This window comes from Vicugna pacos, chromosome 31 (genome assembly GCF_048564905.1).
Source record: "Vicugna pacos chromosome 31, VicPac4, whole genome shotgun sequence".
NCBI lineage: Eukaryota > Metazoa > Chordata > Mammalia > Artiodactyla > Camelidae > Vicugna > Vicugna pacos.
Genome location: NC_133017.1, coordinates 397,005 through 416,064, shown reverse-complemented (window position 1 = coordinate 416,064; position 19,060 = coordinate 397,005). Strand labels below are relative to the sequence as shown.

The window sequence follows — 19,060 nt, the reverse complement described above, 5'->3', positions numbered from 1 at the left end:
GAGAAATTTGCTCCCTTCAGGAATTATCTTCTGCTTGCTAATAGTAAATGACTTGTTTTGCTAGATGTTTAAAAATTGATCATAGTTGCGTTTTGTTCTCCATAATGTAGTTTTCATCTTTCTCATTACTCTTATTTATCAACTGTTTACTAGGCTGTTTTATTCCTTTTGAAGTGACAGGTATACAAACCTTGCCACAGTTACATTGACTTAAACATAGCCTTTTCAACTGACAAGGCTGCAAAAGTCATTGTTAGATGATTTTTCAGCCAGTTTTCAGTGAGTTAATTCTTTTTGGAAGCTCTGAAAAAGCAGATGATGCCAATACTTCATTTTTATTTTTTAGTAGGTGAAGACTCAAAGCACATTTAATGGGAGGAAAAAAGCTAAGTCACCATTAAATAGGTGGGAAATTATCTAGAGTGTATAATTGTACCCTAGATGTGTTATATTGATATGTTACATGTGCTTTTGTTTTGGGTTGCTCAGTAAACTATAACCTTCCATAGGTAGAGATGACCATTTTAAGCTACAGCTTTTGTCTCTAGATGTTGGCTGAAACCAAGGTTTAGCAGATTTTCTTAGCAACCTACTTTTGCTTTCCATAATCTGTTGTCATTTCTTCTCCCTTCTCTTTTGAAGGATGTGGTTAGACTTTATATATTCTTCCTTTAGTCTTTACTCATTCCCCATGTTGCCACTCTTTGTTTCCACCTTGAGCCCTTTGAGAGCTCAAGGTCATCTGCTGTCCTTTTATTGGGTGAGCAGGCCATGATTCCCCCAACACACACTACCTTTTAATACGGCTTTTTTTTTTTTTTTTTGGTCATGGGAAGCCTTTTGGCTTCATTTTAAAGGTCTATTTGGCCATTTAGAGTCTATGCCAACTTCAAATTTTAGTAAAAATTTCCTGTGTTACCTGTGTTAATTGTACCAGTGTGCCAGGTAATTGGGCCACTTAATGAGAGTGATGGGATTAATAATTCAAAGACAGTTTAAGAAAGCAGATCAGGTAAATCCAATTATCTATCTGAAATTCAAGTCCAGTCCCATTTTTGCTCCCCCATTCTTACACTGAGTTGTGGCTTTGCTGTTGAGTGTGACCCAGCTGAGGGCAGCCAGGACACCAATGTCCACTGACATTTGCCACTTTTCAGGGGATCCAAATACTGCCTTTTGTTTTTGGGCCGTTGTTTCATTGTTCTCCCTTTCAAAGTCTCACTCTTAAGACAATTGAGCCCCTTACCTTCATTCTAAAGTTTTTAAAGTCTCTTTATAAAACTATTAAACCTGTAATTCTCATTTCCCATCATTATTTACTTAAGTGGCCTGGCCTCCATTACTGAGAGGGGTGCTGTCATACTCACATCTGCCCTTTTCGTTATGTGGTCACTGTGACAATAGGAAATGTCCCCTCTCCAAGTGCACTGTCAAAGCAGGTCTTAGCCTGTACAGGCTGCGTTAGTCAAATGCAGACCATCAAGGAAAGTCTTGAATATCTGTCTCAGAGGCTGTGCATCATAGAGGAGGGCATGCACCTGTGGCTTACAGCAGTGAGGTGAGAGGACCTCAGGGTTCTGAAAAGACCTGAGTGTCAAAGCCATGTTTCATGTGTCTGGGGTTTTTGTCTTCAGTAATTATGCTGAAAGCCATATCTAGGATCTCAGTGGAAACTTAAACTTTTAAAGTACTGTATGCACAGTTAGATATTTGTCACCTGAAATTTATTATAAAGTAACAGCAAATATCTTTTTTTAATAGAGTTTATTTTGGATTTATTTTAAAATAACATACACATGTTAAAAAAAATTTAAGCAATGCAAAAGTATATAGTGAAAATTCTGCCTTCCCATCTTTTGACCCCTATCTTCCATTCTCTTCAGAGGTAGTGCTGTCAGTTGCTTATATTCTTTCTGACACATGCAGTAGGTTTTCATTGCATTGTGAATTTGGATTATACATAGTTTTAACCAATTCTCTAGTCCCTAGTTCTTTCTCTCCTGTACCCTCCTTTGGTCACCGTAGAGAGGCAGTGTAGTGTCGTGAGTTAAGAGCGCAGCTCCTGGAGCCATGCTGCCAAGAATCAAATCCTGGCTCTGACATCTGTTAGTTGAATAACCAAAGGCAAGTCACTTAACTCTCTTGTCACAGTTTTCTTATGAGTAAATGAGAAAAATAATAGTTTCTCCCTTAGGGTCATTTTAAGATTTAAATGAATTAACTTTGTGAGTGCCTTAGACAGGGTGAGCATCAACAAAAATGTATAGTTCTATTTGACATTTGGTTTTAATTTTCAGTTCTTAGTAAGCAGTCAAGTTCCATCTTGATCACAAGCACACTTACTGAATTTCATACTACATACTAAAACAATTTTTCTGTAAGCTCTTAAGAAAAATCTAAATCTCAATGAATTTTGGTTTGATATGTGTTAAGTCTTTTCTGATCTCCCCATAATCCTACATAACTGTTTTAGAGACATAAAGTTTATGTTTACAAAGTATACATATTCTTTCCATCATTTTACCATCAGAATTACAAGTATTTCTGAATAACAATAATATGCTAAATATGTCACATGAGTTATGTAACTACAAGGATATTTTTAGTTGTCATTCATTTTTATATCTGCATTTGTTTCAAGATTAGTAGTTAAATTAACAAACCATTTCCTCCTCCATATACAGAATTGCCTCACTCTTTTGAATGATGCGGATCGTAGATTGGAATATCTGAAAATCCAGGATGAGCAGCACCTGGTAATTGAAGGTACAATTGAAGGGGAAGAAATTAAAGGTTTAGTTACTCACTGATAATCCATTTTATAATTTTTCCAATTATTATTAGATCATTATATTATTCTTCATGGTAATGAAAACCATGAAACCTTTATGTGATCCTATTGTAATACTATTTAAATTGCTTGAAAAGATAAATATGTCTACATTGACTGGCTGGCAATGGTGGGAACAGGAGTTAAAGACAGGTGAATTCATTTATAAATTCACAAAGCTTTTTAAAAATTTCAAGCTGCCTCTAAGTTAAAGAGACTAGCAAGGAGGGTATAGCTCAGTGATAGAGCACATGCACACACACCCCTACCCCTAACCTTCCCCCACAAAAAATAAGGAGAGTAAATTTGTTGCATAGTTAATGGTGCAGGCTTTCATTAGTCAACACTGATCACTCACCAACAGAACTTAACTTGTATAAGCACAGATTTACACACTGGCATGCACATGTCACTGAAAACCTGGTGTGTCTTTTCTTATCATGATTCATGAAATACTGCTAACAGCCTTTGTATTAAAATGAATAATTACTCTGGCATGTGTCACAAGGTAAGAAAAAATTGTAATAGTTCTAATGTACTAAATTTAAGAGCTTTAATTAGTCCTATAGATGGTTGAGTATAAATTTTTAAAATATTTTCAAAAAAAATTTAATGGAGGTACTAGGGGTTGAACCCAGGACCTGCATGCTAAGCATGCGCTCTACCACTGAGCTGTACCCTCCATCATTTAAGTATTTTACTTAAGGTATGTAACTGATGTATTAGCTTACTAATTAATTCTTATCAATGACTATAAAGTCTCCAGTATAAACAATTGAAATGGTTTCAGAGTCAGTTACTAAAATTAACTTGTTTTTTCCTCTAGTTTCTGGTTTAGAAATAAGAACTTTGTTTTTAAAAGTAATTGAGTGGATGTGATTTGAATGGATAAGAAATTAACACTTTGCTATCTCTGTCTTTCCAGTTTGAAATAAAGATATGAGTTGGCCTGAGGAAATGTCCTTTATAGCAAACAGTAGTAAAATAGATAGACACAAGGGTAAGTCTCCAGTGTATTCTTTTTAAAGAAATTATCTTAAAGTCATTCTTTTATTTTTTTTTTCCTTTTCTCACTATTGAGGTGTTAACAACTTGTGGCTTTCTGGATCAAATGTGATTAGGCCTCCTCTTTTCTTTTTCCTGAAGCATCAAATTTCTTTTTAAACTTGCAACAAAATAAGTATACATTTTTTTAAAGATACAATACTAGAAGAGAATTGTTTGAATTTTACAAAACTGTTATAACAGCTAGAATCATTGCTGCTTCTTGATTACAAATAAGCATAGATATTATGACTGCCAATGATGCTCCATGAAAAACATCTACTTTAGCCTTGCAAGACCAGATAGAGAAATGTTAGCTCCATTTAGCTGATTGGAAGAGTTATAAAAATCATTGCACTGAATACAGCTAACTGGTTTAAAACATTTAGCTACAAGTAGCATCAGTTCTCATATTGTTTGTTCCAGTTCTGAAAGAAAAGGGAGCCAAGGGTCTGAGTAACTTGGGAAGCACATGCTTCATGGATTCAAGCATCCAGTGTATTAGTTCATACAGCCACTGACACAGTATTTTCTCTCAGGGAGACGTCTTTATGAACTCAACAGGTAATTTTCTTGAGTCATTGACTTCTCAACTGTTGCAACTTTGTTATAAACCCAATATTACCTAAATCTCCTCTTTCTTCACCCTGGGAGAGAAAAGTCTTAATCTTATTGGCTCTATTTAGCATGAAGTAAGGACCAAGAGTTACTACTCTCATTTTGAAAAGATATTTTGATGTGAGAAAACAGATGCTAGGTATTTTTCTGCCCATGTGATTGTAATTTAAAAATCTTTGGCAACAAATTTTCTTCTCAAACTTCTAGGACAAATCCCATTGGTATGAAGGGGCATATGGCTAAATGCTATGGGGATTTAATACAGGATCTTTGGAGTGGAACTCAAAAGAATGTCACCCCATGAAAACTTCAGATGAGCATGTTAAAGTAATATAAAGGTATTTAAGTCCTAGATGGTTAAGTAATTATTTTTCTCTACATGTTTTTTATAGTTCACTTTTTAGTTTTAATTTAATGTTTTTGGGTCCTTCACAAGGCATAAACTGGATGCCAGATAATTTTACTTGTTCACATATATGCAAAATACTGCTACAGATGTAGTGGGTAGGAAAAGATCAAAAGTACAGTCTAAATTTAGAATGCCATTGACTTTACTAATTTGTCAAGTGTCTTGTATATACAGGAAACCTTCCTTTCTTAGTCCTTCACTATTACAGTGTTCTAACTGTAAGGTAGAACTCTGAGTCTAATTAATGATTCTCAATCCATTTTCAACATTACTAAGATAATTTTATCTATAGGGTAAAATGTAGCAGAAATAAAGAATGTAATTAATGGATAGAAATTTGACATCAGTATCATATATGGTGACTTTTAGTGAAATGAGCATTATTCTTTATCTTTAAAAGCAAGACAAAAGCTTTTTGGGTCAAAAATTAATAATCATAATAGGTTAAAATTGGCTACTTACAACTTACCAGCCACTATTCTAATTACTTTATGTGTATTAACTAATTTAATCTTCTAAATGACCCTATAATATAAAGTAGTGTTATTATCTTCACCATGTGGCTCAGGAAGCAGGCTTTTAGCAGTTTAAATAGCTTGTCCAAAGCTACAAGCTAGTATAAGTCCTCACAGGTAAACACAAGGCTATCTTGCCTCTAATAATAAAAGTTAGGATACAACAAGACCAGAAAAGCTAACTGTAAAAGAAATACTATAAGGGAATCTTTCGGTGTGAGAAAATGCTATTTTAATATTTCTGTCTTAAGTAGCATCTGTGTACCTAAAGAATTGTTTGCTCACATGATACTAAACTGGAACCCAGTATTGGCCATGATACTTTTTAGGGGGAGAAGAGGGGTCATCTGAGATTAAGATTAGAAAGAGTTCATGATTATCCAAAATATGTTTGCTGAAATAGACACAGACTAAATACTATACTATTTACCTTCTTCTAATGCTCGGATTGAATTATGGGCATGTTCATTCTAAATTTTATAGATACATAGATATATACATATATAGAGAGAGATATAGAGATAGCAAGTAATGAGTTTGATTCCTCTTATATTTATAATGGACCATAGCAATATATGCTCCCCGATTTAGTGGGTTCCAGCAACAGGACTCCCAGGAACTTCTGGCTTTTCTCTTGGGTGGTCTTCATGAAGATCTCATCTGAGTGCATGAGAAACCATATGTGGAGCTGAAGGGCAGTGATGGCCAACCAGACTGGGGTGTAGCTGCAGAGGTTTGTCAGTATGGAAGAAAAGTTAATTGTTTTCTGGGAAAAAGGCCATTTATGGTCAGTAGTAATCAGGTTTCTGGATGGTAAACAACAGGGAAAGAGAACTGATGACCTGCAGATCGCTGGGATGTAGTGTTGGCTGTTCACATGGAGCAGATATCTGCATGCACATTCAGTACATTCCAAGTTCTAAGTAAGTGACCTTATCATTTACAAACTTGGTTTGTAAAACTCTCTGTAATGCATCCATTTTACAAAGAACATACTTTATTCACATGATGTAAAAATGTAGTATGACCAATTTTATTAGAAACAATATGAAATTTTATAAACAGTTTATATGCAATATTGGCAAAGTAAGCTGACAACCCGTATCATTAGATTTCATCCTTTTCAAGGAAGGGATGAAAATTGTCACAAAGAACCACTTCAAAAATGTAATTTTTCTCTCATTGTATTTTAACTTTGTAGTTTTTAATAAAAAACCTTTATGTCAGGAAAATACAAACTCCTTAGGAGTTACTATTACTTTTCTTGTACATCTTCTGAGGAGCTGGGCAGGCTACTTTGTTCCTGACTGTGAAATGTTAATTAAATGCCAGTTTGAAATGTTCCATGGAAAATCATGGCCAAAACTTAGCAATATGTCTCGTCTTTATATATTTTTTAAAAATCATGATTTTCTTCCATCTTGTCTAGTTAAAATCTTATTATGAGGACAGACCAGTAACCTAGATCTCTCTTGCTGTCCTGCCTCCTATTTCTAGTAATAAACTAGGAAACCCAGGCACTATGTAAAAGCTCAGGCCCATCAGAAATGTATGACACATTAATACACTTTCCCCCTTCTTCCTGCAGTGTTTATTGCCTTGGATGATGAAACAGTCACCTGTCAGGTGCCTCTGTGTGAAGATCTGAGATGTCTGCTGTCTGGTCCTGATCATCCTTATGCTGCCAACAATCCAAGATCTAAGTATTTTCTTGCCTGGGGAGCTGAGGCATTCACTTCCGGTCAGCATTACTAGGAGGTGGCAGGCTGTGATAACTTGATAATTGGGGTTTGTAATGATTCTCGGACAAGGAAGAATGACATGGTGGTTGACTTGGAGGGAATTTTTCTCCTTTTTTGTATCAAAGAGATCAGTGCTGTCTCTTTACCTCCTCCCCACCATTACCTCAGTATTTACCTCAATATGTCAAAAGGCCTCTCAGCCACATAGGGGTGCTCCTAGATTATGAAGGTGGTGTGGTGAGCTTTGTCAGTGTGGCCAGCAGTTCCCTCATTTGTAGTTTTTTCATGCTCATCTCCTCTGAAGCCTTTTCTTTGCTCGAGACACCCATGATTAGGGGCAAGTGAGAAATCTGACCACAGGCATCAGGAATGTCAATGACTGAGATCACTAAGTTAGTGCCTGCCTGATTTTCTTTAACTTCATCTTCCTTTGTGAAATGTATTGATTTTAAAGGGTTGATATGTTATTGTTTAAATTCCATTCTCTTTAAATAAAAATAATATCTCTTGAAACACTGTGTGATCTTTATTCTATGTCTTGGTATTTCACTTGATTTTGAGGGAGGCTGGAGGTAACAGAAGACCTGGGTGTGTTTCCCCAGCTTAATAGGTTAAGGCAAGAGCACAGGTTTCTTCTCAAGAGCAGACTTGGAATTCTCTTCTCCTTGTTGTTCATCTTATAAATTATGTTCCTTCATCAAGTCTCAGTTTTAAAATCTCCTTCATGGTATTATTGTTAACCTCTGGACTAAATGAGTCCATCTTGTTGTAGGGACTCAGCACACCTTACACTTCTCTTTTTTAAAACTCAGAGCCTACTATTGGCCTTTCCATGTAGTTGACTTATTAGAAGAAGGTTTATGTCTACATTATGTACAGATATATTCCAAAGAAATAGCAAAGACCTGCCTGCTGGAAATATATCTTGAGTAAATTAACACATGTGCCAGGTCATGAATAAAAACATGCTGTATCACTGTTAAAAAGCTCGTTAAATGTAAGTGTAATCAGATGGGAAAGGGGGGGATACTATGTAACAGAAATGTGAATTAGGCCACTGCCATGTGATCCCCATCTACCTACGATCCGGCAGCATCTCTTCTGGGTATTTGAGAAACCACCACCAACTAGGAAAGGTACATGCACCCTAATGTTCACTGCAGTATGATTTCCTGTGCCCCTTTATCCGAAGTTAGGTGGGTATTTTTCCCTGTCCTGTGTTGCAGAGATATGTATTGAAGAACTCTGTGCAGAAATTGCTGGACAAAGCTACCTATGTTCATAAGATTAAATTCACATACTTCTTCAGGTGTGTGGGCTAATTCTCCCCAGGCAGTAGGCAAGAAAGGCCAGGACCTCTGAAAGGCGGACATAGAGCAGACTTGAGAAGAAAAGCAATACCAGCCATGGGGATTCAGAGACGCAGGTCCGAATCAGGCTTCCACACATCACCATGCCACCTGCGACAAAATCATCAATTTACGTGGGTTTTTTTGCAAAAGTACAATTATAAGTGTATTTTTTAAATTGTATTTCCATTACATAAATACAACATGTAACCTTGTTCCATATTAGTATATATAGAGAATGTCTTTTCAGCCTCTACTAAATATTGCAATGTATGCATGTAACAGTTTCCTTGACCATTCAATTACTGACAATTTTTAGTAAGATTTTAATCTTATTTAAGAATACTTTTAGATTTATAGAACAGTTGCAAAGATAGTACCAAAAGGATATACTATTCACCAAGTTTTAATTTTCTTTAATGTTATTTTCTTGCATTTTCATGGTTGGTTTATCAAACCTAAGAACCCAGATTGTACATTCTACTCTCGACCTCCAGATATTATTCATATTTCACTTGTTTTTCTATTAATGTCCTATTTCTACTCCAGAATCCAATCCATATGCCACACTGCACAATTGTCATGTCTCCTTACTATCGTTTTGATCTTTCCATGTTTTTCATGAACTTCACAGTTTTGAGATGTACTGGTCAGGTATTCTGTAACCGTCCTTCAATTTTGAACTTTCTTATATTTTTATGACTGAATTGGGCTTATAAACTTTTGGGAGGAAGAGCACAGTGTTGAAGCACCCTACTCTTCACATCAAGTCATAATCCCCACATGACATCACTGGTGACATTAAACTTGATCACTTGGTCATGGACCTCTGTGCCAGATTTCTTCATTGAAAGTTCCATTTCACTTTCCCTACTTTATTCTGTGCACTCAAGTCACTAACTGCAGGCCACCCTCAAAGGAAAGTAGGTGAATATTTATGGTTTGGAATTTCTTCAATAATAAATTCAACAGAATTTTATAGGTTTACTAATAGTTAGCAGCTTTCAAAATGATTAGTAAATATCTTTTACATCCTTCTTTGTATTATATATTGGGTGGGTGATGGGCAGGAGAAGTCACCATGCTGCCACAGGTGTTCTTACACCGAAATCTTGCTTTAAAATTCAAAAATTCATCAATTAATAAAATTAAGCACTTTCTTCATTACAGAATATATTTAAACAATACCTCAGGAAACAGATTTCCATGTTTTCAAATACACTTGTTAAACACCTTAGCTGATAAAATAACCTTTGCATCCTCTTTGGTAAGTTAAAAATAAAAGTCCTTCATTTTTCACAGAACTAGAATAAATCATAAAATTTATATGGAATCACAAAAGACCTAGAATTGGCAAAGTATTACTGAAGAAAAAGAAAGAGGCTGGAGGAATAACTCTCCCAGACTTCAGAAAATACTACAGAACTGCAGTAATCAAAACAGCATGGTACTGCTACAAAAACAGACATGTAGATCAATGGAACAAAACAGAGAGCCCAGGAGTGAATCCACAGACTTGGTCAATTAATCTTTGACAAAGGAGACAAGAACATACAATGGAATTAAGACAGTTTCTTCAGCAAATGGTGTTGGGAAAACTGGACAGCAGCATATGAATCAATGAAGTTATAATAATCCCTCACACCTTACACAAAAATGAACTCAAAATGGATCAAATACTTAAACATAAGACAAGAGGCAATAAACCTCCTAGAAGAAAACATAGGCAAAATATTATCTCACATACATTTCAGCAATGTTCTTCTAGGACAGTCTACCAAAGCAATAGAAATAAAAGCAAGAATAAATATGTGGGACCTAATTAAACTTACAAGCTTTTGAACAGCAAAGGAAACCATAAAGAAAACAAAGTGACAACTTAGGGAATGGGAGAAAATATTTGCAGAAGATGAAACCAACAAGGGCTTGATCTCAAAAATATATAAACAGCTTCTATGACTTAGTAAGAAAAAAGAAAACCCAATCCATAAATGAGCAGAAGACCTAAACAAGCATTTCTCCAATGAAGACGTACAAATGACCAATAGGCACATGAAAAAGTGCTCAATATCACTAATTGTAACAGAAGTGCAAATCAAAACTAAAATGAGGTATCACCTCACACCAGTCAGAATGGCCATCATTCAAATGTCCATGAATGATAAATGTTGGGGAGGCTGTGGAGAAAAGGGAACCCTCCTACACTGCTGGTGGGAATGCAGTTTGGTGCAGCCATTGTGGAAAACAGTATGGAGATTCCTCAAAAGACTAAAAATAGACTTACTATATGACCCAGCAATCCCACTCCTGGGCATATATCCAGAAGGAACCCTAATTCAAAAAGACACTTGCACCCCAATGTTCACAGGAGTACTATTTGCAATAGCCAAGACATGGAAACAGCCTAAATGTCCATCAACAGATGACTGGGTAAAGAAGTTGTGGTACAGATATGCAATGAAATACTATTCAGCCATAAAAATGACAACATAATGTCAGTTGCAGCAACGTGGATATCCCTGGAGAATGTCACTCTAAGTGAAGTTAAGCCAGAAAAAGAAAGAAAACTACCACATATCACTCATATGTGTAATCTAAAAAAAATAGAAGACAAATAAATATAAAACAGAAACAGACATAGAATACAAATTTGTCATTGCCAGTGGGAAGGGGAGTGGGAAGGGACAGACTAAGAGTTTGAGATTTGCAGATAATGACAAGTAAATATAGAATATATAAACAAGTTTACACCATAGAGCACAGGGAAATTTATTCAAGATCTTCTGGTAGCTCATGGTGAAAAATAATATAAAAATGAATATATGTATACTCATGTATGACTGAAAAATTGTGCTGTAGACCAGAAATTGACACAACATTGTAAACTGACTATAACTCAATAAAAAAAAACTTAAAAAGCAATCATATTTTAAATGGCATTAGAAATAAATAAAACATTTAGGAATAAATTAAATTAAGTAGATAAAATATCCATACACCTAAAATGACAAAACGGTAATGAGCAAACTGAGAAAAACAGAAACAATGTTAACAGTTTCCATGGTTATGAATTTGAAGAATAATACTGAAAAATGTCTATACCACTCAAAGCTGTCTATAGATTCAATGCAATCTTTATCAAAACTCATATGACTTTTACACAGAAATAGCGAAAGCAATCCTAAAACTTGCATGGAACCACAAAACACCCCTAATGTCAAGTCAACCTGGTTAAGAACAAATCTAGACATATCACACTCCCTAATTTCAAATTTTATTACAAAGCTATAGTAATCAAAATGGTAGGTAATGGCGAAAAACAGAGACCAAGTCCAATGAAACAATCAGAGTTCAGAAATAAACCCATCCAAATGCAGTCAACAAATATTTCACAAGGGAGCCAAGAAGAAGTAATGGGGAAAATATAGTCTTTTCAATAAGCTGCACGGGAAAAACTGGATAATGACCTACAGATGAACACAACTGGACCCTGTTCTTGCAGCACTCACAAAAGTTAACTCAAAGTGGACTGAAGGCTTAAATGTAAGACTTAAAACTGTAAAACTACTTGAAGAAAACATAAAGATAAAGCTCCTTAGTGTGGTTTTGGCAAATATCTTTTGGATATGACACCAAAGTTACAAGCAACAAAAGCAAAAATAAGCAACTGAAGCTACAGCAAACTTAAAAAAAAAATTCATAGCAAAATAAACAATCAGCAAATGTAGAAGCAGCTGCAGAACAGGAGAACATATACACAAACCATTTTTTCATTTTTTAACCAAAAAAACATTTTTGATAAACTATGTAAGTAACTCATAAAATACTAGCAATCAAATAAAAAATTCAAATTAAAAATGGGTTAAAGGACTTGAGTAGACTTTCTTTTCCCCCAAAAAAAAGACATACAAATCACCAACAGATATTGAAAATATACTAATCATCAGGGAAATGCAAACCCAAACCACAATGAAACAGCACATCACACCTATTAGAATGACTATTATAAAAAATAAAAAACAAATATTTGTAAGAATATGAAAAAAAGGTAACTCATGCACTTTTTGGGTGGAAATGTAAATTGGTACAGTCAAATGAAAGTAAGAGACTTAAATTGGACTCCATCTTACACTATTCACAAAAATTAACTCACAATAGATTAAAGAGTCAACTGTATGACTTGAAACCATAAAACTCCTAAAAAATCATAAAGGAAATTCTCCTTGACCTTGGTCTTGGGAATAATGATTTTTTGGATATGACTCCACAGGACAGGCAACAAAAGCAAAAGCAAAAAGAAACAAGTGGGACTAAGTCAATGTAAAAATCTTTAGCATAGGAAAAAAGTTGAAAAAATTAAAAGGCATCCCATGGAATGGGAGCAACTATTAGCGAACCATCTTTTGATGAATGGTAGTTACTCAAGTATATAAATAAATCATACAACTTAACAACCAAAAAAAAATCTAAATTAAAAATACTGGCTCTGAAAAGACAAATTTTCCAAAGAAGACATACAAATGTCCAACATGAAAAGCTGTTCAATGTCATTAATCATCAGGGGAATGCAAATCAAAACCACGAGACCATCTCTCACCTGTTACAATGGATATAGTCAAAAAAGACAAGTGATTACAAGTATTGGCAAGGATGTGGAGAAAAGAAAATCCTCGTGGATTGTTGGTAAAAATGTAAATTACCACACCCACTATGAAAAGCAGTTTGGAGGTTCTGCCAAAAATTAAAAGTAGTATCCAGCTGTCCCAGCACCATCTGTCAAAGAGACTGTCCTTTGGCCGCTGAATGCGCTTTAGTCCCATCTCAAATATCCATTGACATTTTATGCCAGTGTTTACTACTGGGTAGTCTATTCTATTCCTTTGTTAGACTATGTGTGTATTTTAATACAGCATCATGGTGTCTCATGACTATAGCACTATGATATAGTTTTAAAGCAGAAAGTGTGATGGCTCCCAGTTTATTCCTTCTCAGGCTTGCTTTGGTATTTGGGTCTTTTGTAGTCACATCAAAAAATTTTAAGATGGACTTCTATCTTTGAAAAATATTATTGGAATATTGATAGAAATTGCACTGAACCTGTAAATGCCTTTGGGTAGTATGGACATTTTAGCATTAATTCTTCTGGTCCATTAACCATACATCTGGTCCAGTATATCTTTCTACTTGTTTTGACTTCTTCAATTTTTTCCATAAAAGTCTAATTATAGGTTTTAAAGTACAAATTTTTCACTTCCTCAGTTAAGTTCATTTTTAAGTATTTTATTGGTTTTAAGGCTATTTTGAAAGGGGAAAGGCTAATGTCTTCAACAAATGATGTTGGTTACACTGGAAAACCACATGCAGAAAAATGAAATTGGACAGCTATCTTCTACCACTCAGAAATATAATTTAAAATGGATTAAAGACTGAGAGGTAAGATCTGACACTACAAAACTCCTAGAGGAAAACATAGAGAAGAAGCTACTTAACACGGGCTTGGGCAATAATTTTGGGATATGACCCCAAAAACACAAGTCAGAAAAGAAAATATCAACAGGTGGGACTACATCAAACTAAAAAGCTCCTGCACAGCAAAAGTACCAATCAGCAAAATATAAAGCCTAATACAGAGTAGGGCAGAATCTCTGCAAATCATATATGGGATGAGGGGTTAATATCAAAGCATATGTGGACCTCATACAACACAATAGCAAAAAAAAAAAAAAAATAGCCAAACATCCAATATAAAAAATGGGCAGTAAAATTAAATCTATATTTTTCCAAAGAAGACACCCAAATACACAAAATGTACATGAAAAGATGTGCAACATCACTAACAATTAGGTAAATGCAAATTGAAACTGGAATGAGATATCCCCTCCCTCCTGTCAGAATGATCACCACCAAGAAGACAAGAGACAAGTGCTGGCCAGGACAAGGACAAAAGAAAACCCCTGTGCACTGTCGGTGGGGATGTAACCTGGATCAGCCACTATGGAAAAGCTACAGAGGTTATGCAAAACTTAAAGACAGAGCTACCATATGCTCCAGCAGTCCTCCTTCCTGCTGAGCATCTGAAGGGAGTGAAAACAGGGTATTGAAAAGAAAGCTGCACTTGCATGTTTATTATAACGTTATTCACAATAGCCAAGATACGGAAATGACCTGAGTGTACAACAATGAATGAACAGATAAAGAAGAAGCATTTATACAGAATGGAATATTATTCTGCATTGAGAAAAGGAAATTCTGCCATTTGTGATATTACAGATGGACATTGAGGGCTTTATGCTTGATGAACTAGACAGAGAAAGATAAATGTAAGATATCAGGTATACATGTAAAAAAACAAACAAACTCTTAGAAACAAAGAGTAGAATGGTGTTGGGGTGGAGGAACTGTGGAGACATTAAAGGGTACAAACTTGCAACCCGAAGATAAATAAGTCATGCAGATCAAATGCACAGCACAGTGATTACAGAAAACAGAGATGTATCAATCTTCAAAGTTGCTAAGATACTATCTTGTGAATGTTCTTGTCACAAAAAATAAAGAAAATTATACTTGTGAGTCATGTGAGAGGTGTTAGTTAAAGCTGTTTGTGGTCACATTGCTGTATGTAAGTGGATCAAATCAACACACTGCAGACTGTGAAAAAAGAAAAAGTAGAACTGCATGATTTCACTTACACATGTAATCTAAAAAAGCCAAATTCACACAAACAGAGAACAGAGTGGTGGTTGTCAGGGCCTGGGAGTCGGGAAGTGAGAAGATGCTCAAAGAGCACAAATGTCCAGGTTTAAGATGAGTGAGTTCTGGGAAATCTCACGAACAGCACGGTGACTACAGCTAACAATGCTGTATTATTTATCTGAAAGTTGCTGAGAGCAGATCTCAAAAATGCTCACCACAAAAGGGAGTTAGGTGAGTTTATGGAAGCAGCCTTACTGTGAAAATCACTCACAACATATACGTGTATCAAGTCACCACGTTACTTACTGCTAGGGCTGTGTCCTGGGTCACTGTCTAAGAAGAATTTCACCAGAGATGTCTCTCAGGACTCAGAATTCAGGTAGTCTATTTCACTTCATGGGTGAACATATTCAAATGGCCTGTGTATAAAATAAAAATATAATGACTAATAGTTCATTATGAGTGGCTCCCAGAATGTGTTTTAAAATTTTTGTTCCCATGCTTACATTTCACACTACTGTAACAAAATCAAATATGAGCCATCACAAATGGCACATTAGAACAATGATAACAGAGTCCTGAGCACAAAGATTCAATGTTTCTTCCTGATGTTTTCTAATCAAAAGTGTTTTTAAAAATATTTGAACTCAACAGTTCCTAGGTGACAGCTGAAAGTGACAAAATCAGAGAACCCAAAATGGCAGATGATCCTGTAAGTGATTATAGATGTTGCTACATTTTGTGCCAGAAGTTAATTATCTATTAGAAAGTTACATAAAAATACTTGAAGCTCAAACCCTGGAATGCTTCCCAATTTTGTTAAACTCATGTTATTACAATGTCTGTGTCCATTTAGCTGATGAGGTAGGTGAAGATAAAAAGTGATCTGTTCCTCTGTGTTTAGTACAATTAAAATAACTAACAATAATTACACAATGCTTTGAAGAAATCAGGTTAGATCTGGAATACAGATGGAGATATGAAAATACTTTTCCTTGCTCTATACATGAGTAGTAGCCCATCATGTACAAATATGTCTGATGACAAGGTATATTCATGTTAAAAAAAATGCCATCACCACAAAGGAAAGCTTTACTGATTGTACTGAAAATAAAAGGAAAAAAATAGAATTGGAAAAAAATCATGTTGACATAAAAATGCTCATGGTCACAGATACTATAGAGGAGCAACTGTGGCAGATGTATGAAGACGTGGAAGCCATCACTCCTCCACTGAATATGATTACACCAAATTGTGACTTAATAATTTCATAAACTTGACAGACAACATTTCTGCTCTATAGTTTAAAATATAACCTTTAAAATACTGTATAATGAGAAGTGTGATATTCTAATATCTGTTTTAAGAAGTGCGTTAGACACACGTAAGAATAGCCAATGGTCAGAAAGATCACATGCTATCAGCTACCACCCCATGCAAATCAATGGCATTTAGCAGATATTCATATATGTGTGCATATATAAAATGTGTATTGGTATATATGTAAATCAAGTAGAACATTATATTATAATCTAATGTAAAACTGTATCAGCAAAAGCACTGTGCTGACATGTGTCTTGGTGTAAACAGCTTACAATTTTTTATTGAGTTATCATAATGGGATAACATTGTGAACCAAGTAGAAATTGTAAAAAAGTTATCCAAAAAAAAAAACCTCACTACATGAAAAGATGCACAGTTAATATAAGGCCTCTTTCCTTATTTACTATCAGTGTCAGAAAGTCACTTGGAATAGGTTAGGAGAATTAAAAACTCTAACAAGACACAAGAATGCAGTCTCTGTTAAAGAAAATAAACCAAAGGAATAACCGAATGGACAATTAAGATCCTACAGATAAAAATATCAATTTTTATGAGAAATAGTCTTAAAATAAAAAATAAGGTGATTATAGTCTGTCACCTTTTGAATAAAGATATACATTAAGCTGAATACCTTCGTATTTTGCACTTATGAATAGAAAATGTATTTGCAATGAAAAAGCAGCCATTGTCCTGCCTTTTCAGTATTCTGAAGGTTTAGGTTTGAATATATTTCATCTTAAATGGTCTTAAGCACTATGCAGTGGTTGGTGTTTTTAAAATACCACTGTGTTTGGAACTTCTGAAAGTGATTCAAAAAATTTTTAATTATATTTTTGTAATACTTTGGTAGTTTCCTGGATATTATTTTTAACAAGAGTACTCACCCTGGAATGCTGCAAGGTTTTTTCAATGAGTTTATATTTACACATATTTAAGACTGTCACTAAATTTTGAGAAAATGCCAACCGTGGCAGTATTTTGACTTGAAAACGAAATAAGCTGAGAAGCATATTTTAAGTATAAAATAAATGATTGCATTCCTTTAAAGACAGGAAAGTAAAAGCATAATAAACTCTGACTTCGACAAACTTAAAATATACAAGTTAACATAATGTGCTTTTACACACTTCTCTTTAACTCTTTCAGTACTTTCTCAGCCCCTTTCCCATTACACTCGCATCCCCGCTCCTGACCCGCGGTGTACACACCTCCGATCACGCGGGGGAGGGGGGACGCGGGCGGTGAGGACTAGGGGTTCGGACACCCCCGCGGCCCGGATGGACACGGACACTCACCCGCTCCCGGTGGGCGAGGAGAATAGTCGAAGCGGGCCCGCCAGCGCACCCGTCCCCTCCTGCCCGGCCGGGGCCCCAGCTCCGTCAGGTCCACACACACCCCGACAGGAAGTGGGCTCAGGCCGCGGGAAACCGGCATAACCTCAGACAGCAGGCGGGGAGCGTCCTCCTCCAGCGGACACCCGGGCCGCGCGGTCCTGGAGCCGCCATGGCTGCCCCAGCTCCCTCCTGAGGAAAACAAGCTCCGCCCCCAGGGAAGACGCTGGCTGCTGGCGCGGACTGCGCATGCGCACCGCTACCTAAGACACGCTGGCTTTGCGCGCCCCCTGTAGGTCCTCGAGGGCAGTGCAGGATACTCAGAACTCACAATAGAAAACATGACCCCTCCCAGCCAGGATGCTAAATCACTGGAAATCTCAGTGCCCTGGCCTCTTTGTTGATGGCACTGGTGATGTCTCATCCAGCCATGCCTGCTCTCTTGCCTGGCACATGCCTCAGTCCTTGGAATCCCGCCTGAATCAGATTCTGTTCTGGAGTAAGAACAGATGCCCTAGAATCTCAAAATTCCTGACTTAGAAGATGATCAGGAACCTAAACTCAAATCTGGCAACTTCCTGGGGTCCTCTGAGGAGTGTGGTTTTCTCAGAACCATCTGCCGTGTCAAGAGCAGACCAAGCCTCAGGTAGCTTAGAAGGGCTATCATGTAGCCCATGCTTTGGATGGTCCTCAGTTCTGACCTGCATGATCTTGAGACACTTTTGTAACTCCTAACACTCTGTTTTCTCATACCTATAGTGATGGTTATTGACGACTGAGTTATGCTCTTACAATGCGCAGGTGCTATTGTTCCTCAGATAACAGAATGTTTTGAAGGGATCAACTGCTTATCACTCCCCTCTAATCAAATATATTTTTAAAGCACCAGTTCCTGAGGTGCTGGCAGTTTCTGCTCTGAGCTCCAGATCCTGATCCTGTCGGTGGTCTATGGTGATGCCAGTGTGTACATGCTCTTCCTTTTGCACCGGTGTGGAAAGGAGACAGCCCATTCCCCTTCATGAGGCTGCAACATGCTGACACCCAAAGCAGGCACAATGAAGAATCAACTAGAGTCCCCGGTACCAGCTGTCCCAGGTAGAAACATCACCTTCACCACAGTGTTTCTGTGCTCCTATCAGGCCTTCACTACTCCCAGCAGATCGTGCATGAGCAGTGTGACAGGTGACTGCCTGTCCCAGCACAGCA

At 36.4% G+C, this 19,060-nt stretch overlaps 1 long non-coding RNA gene across 3 annotated transcripts in view; it reads right to left on the bottom strand.

Annotated features, from left to right (window-relative positions):
• LOC140690755 (uncharacterized) overlaps nucleotides 1–18,064 on the bottom strand; it is a 61,681-nt gene extending 43,617 nt beyond the window's left edge. The window contains exons 1-4 of one of the 3 annotated variants that reach the window (XR_012066035.1): nucleotides 17,819–18,064; nucleotides 15,507–15,619; nucleotides 8,460–8,618; nucleotides 2,615–2,753 (exon numbers count right to left, since the gene is read on the bottom strand). This is a non-coding gene — a long non-coding RNA (uncharacterized lncRNA). Of the gene's footprint in view, nucleotides 1–2,614; nucleotides 2,754–7,285; nucleotides 8,619–15,506; nucleotides 15,620–17,818 lie in introns of those variants that run through there. The other 2 variants (XR_012066037.1, XR_012066036.1) reach the window with 2 other exon arrangements.
• Nucleotides 18,065–19,060: the final 996 nt, after the last annotated feature.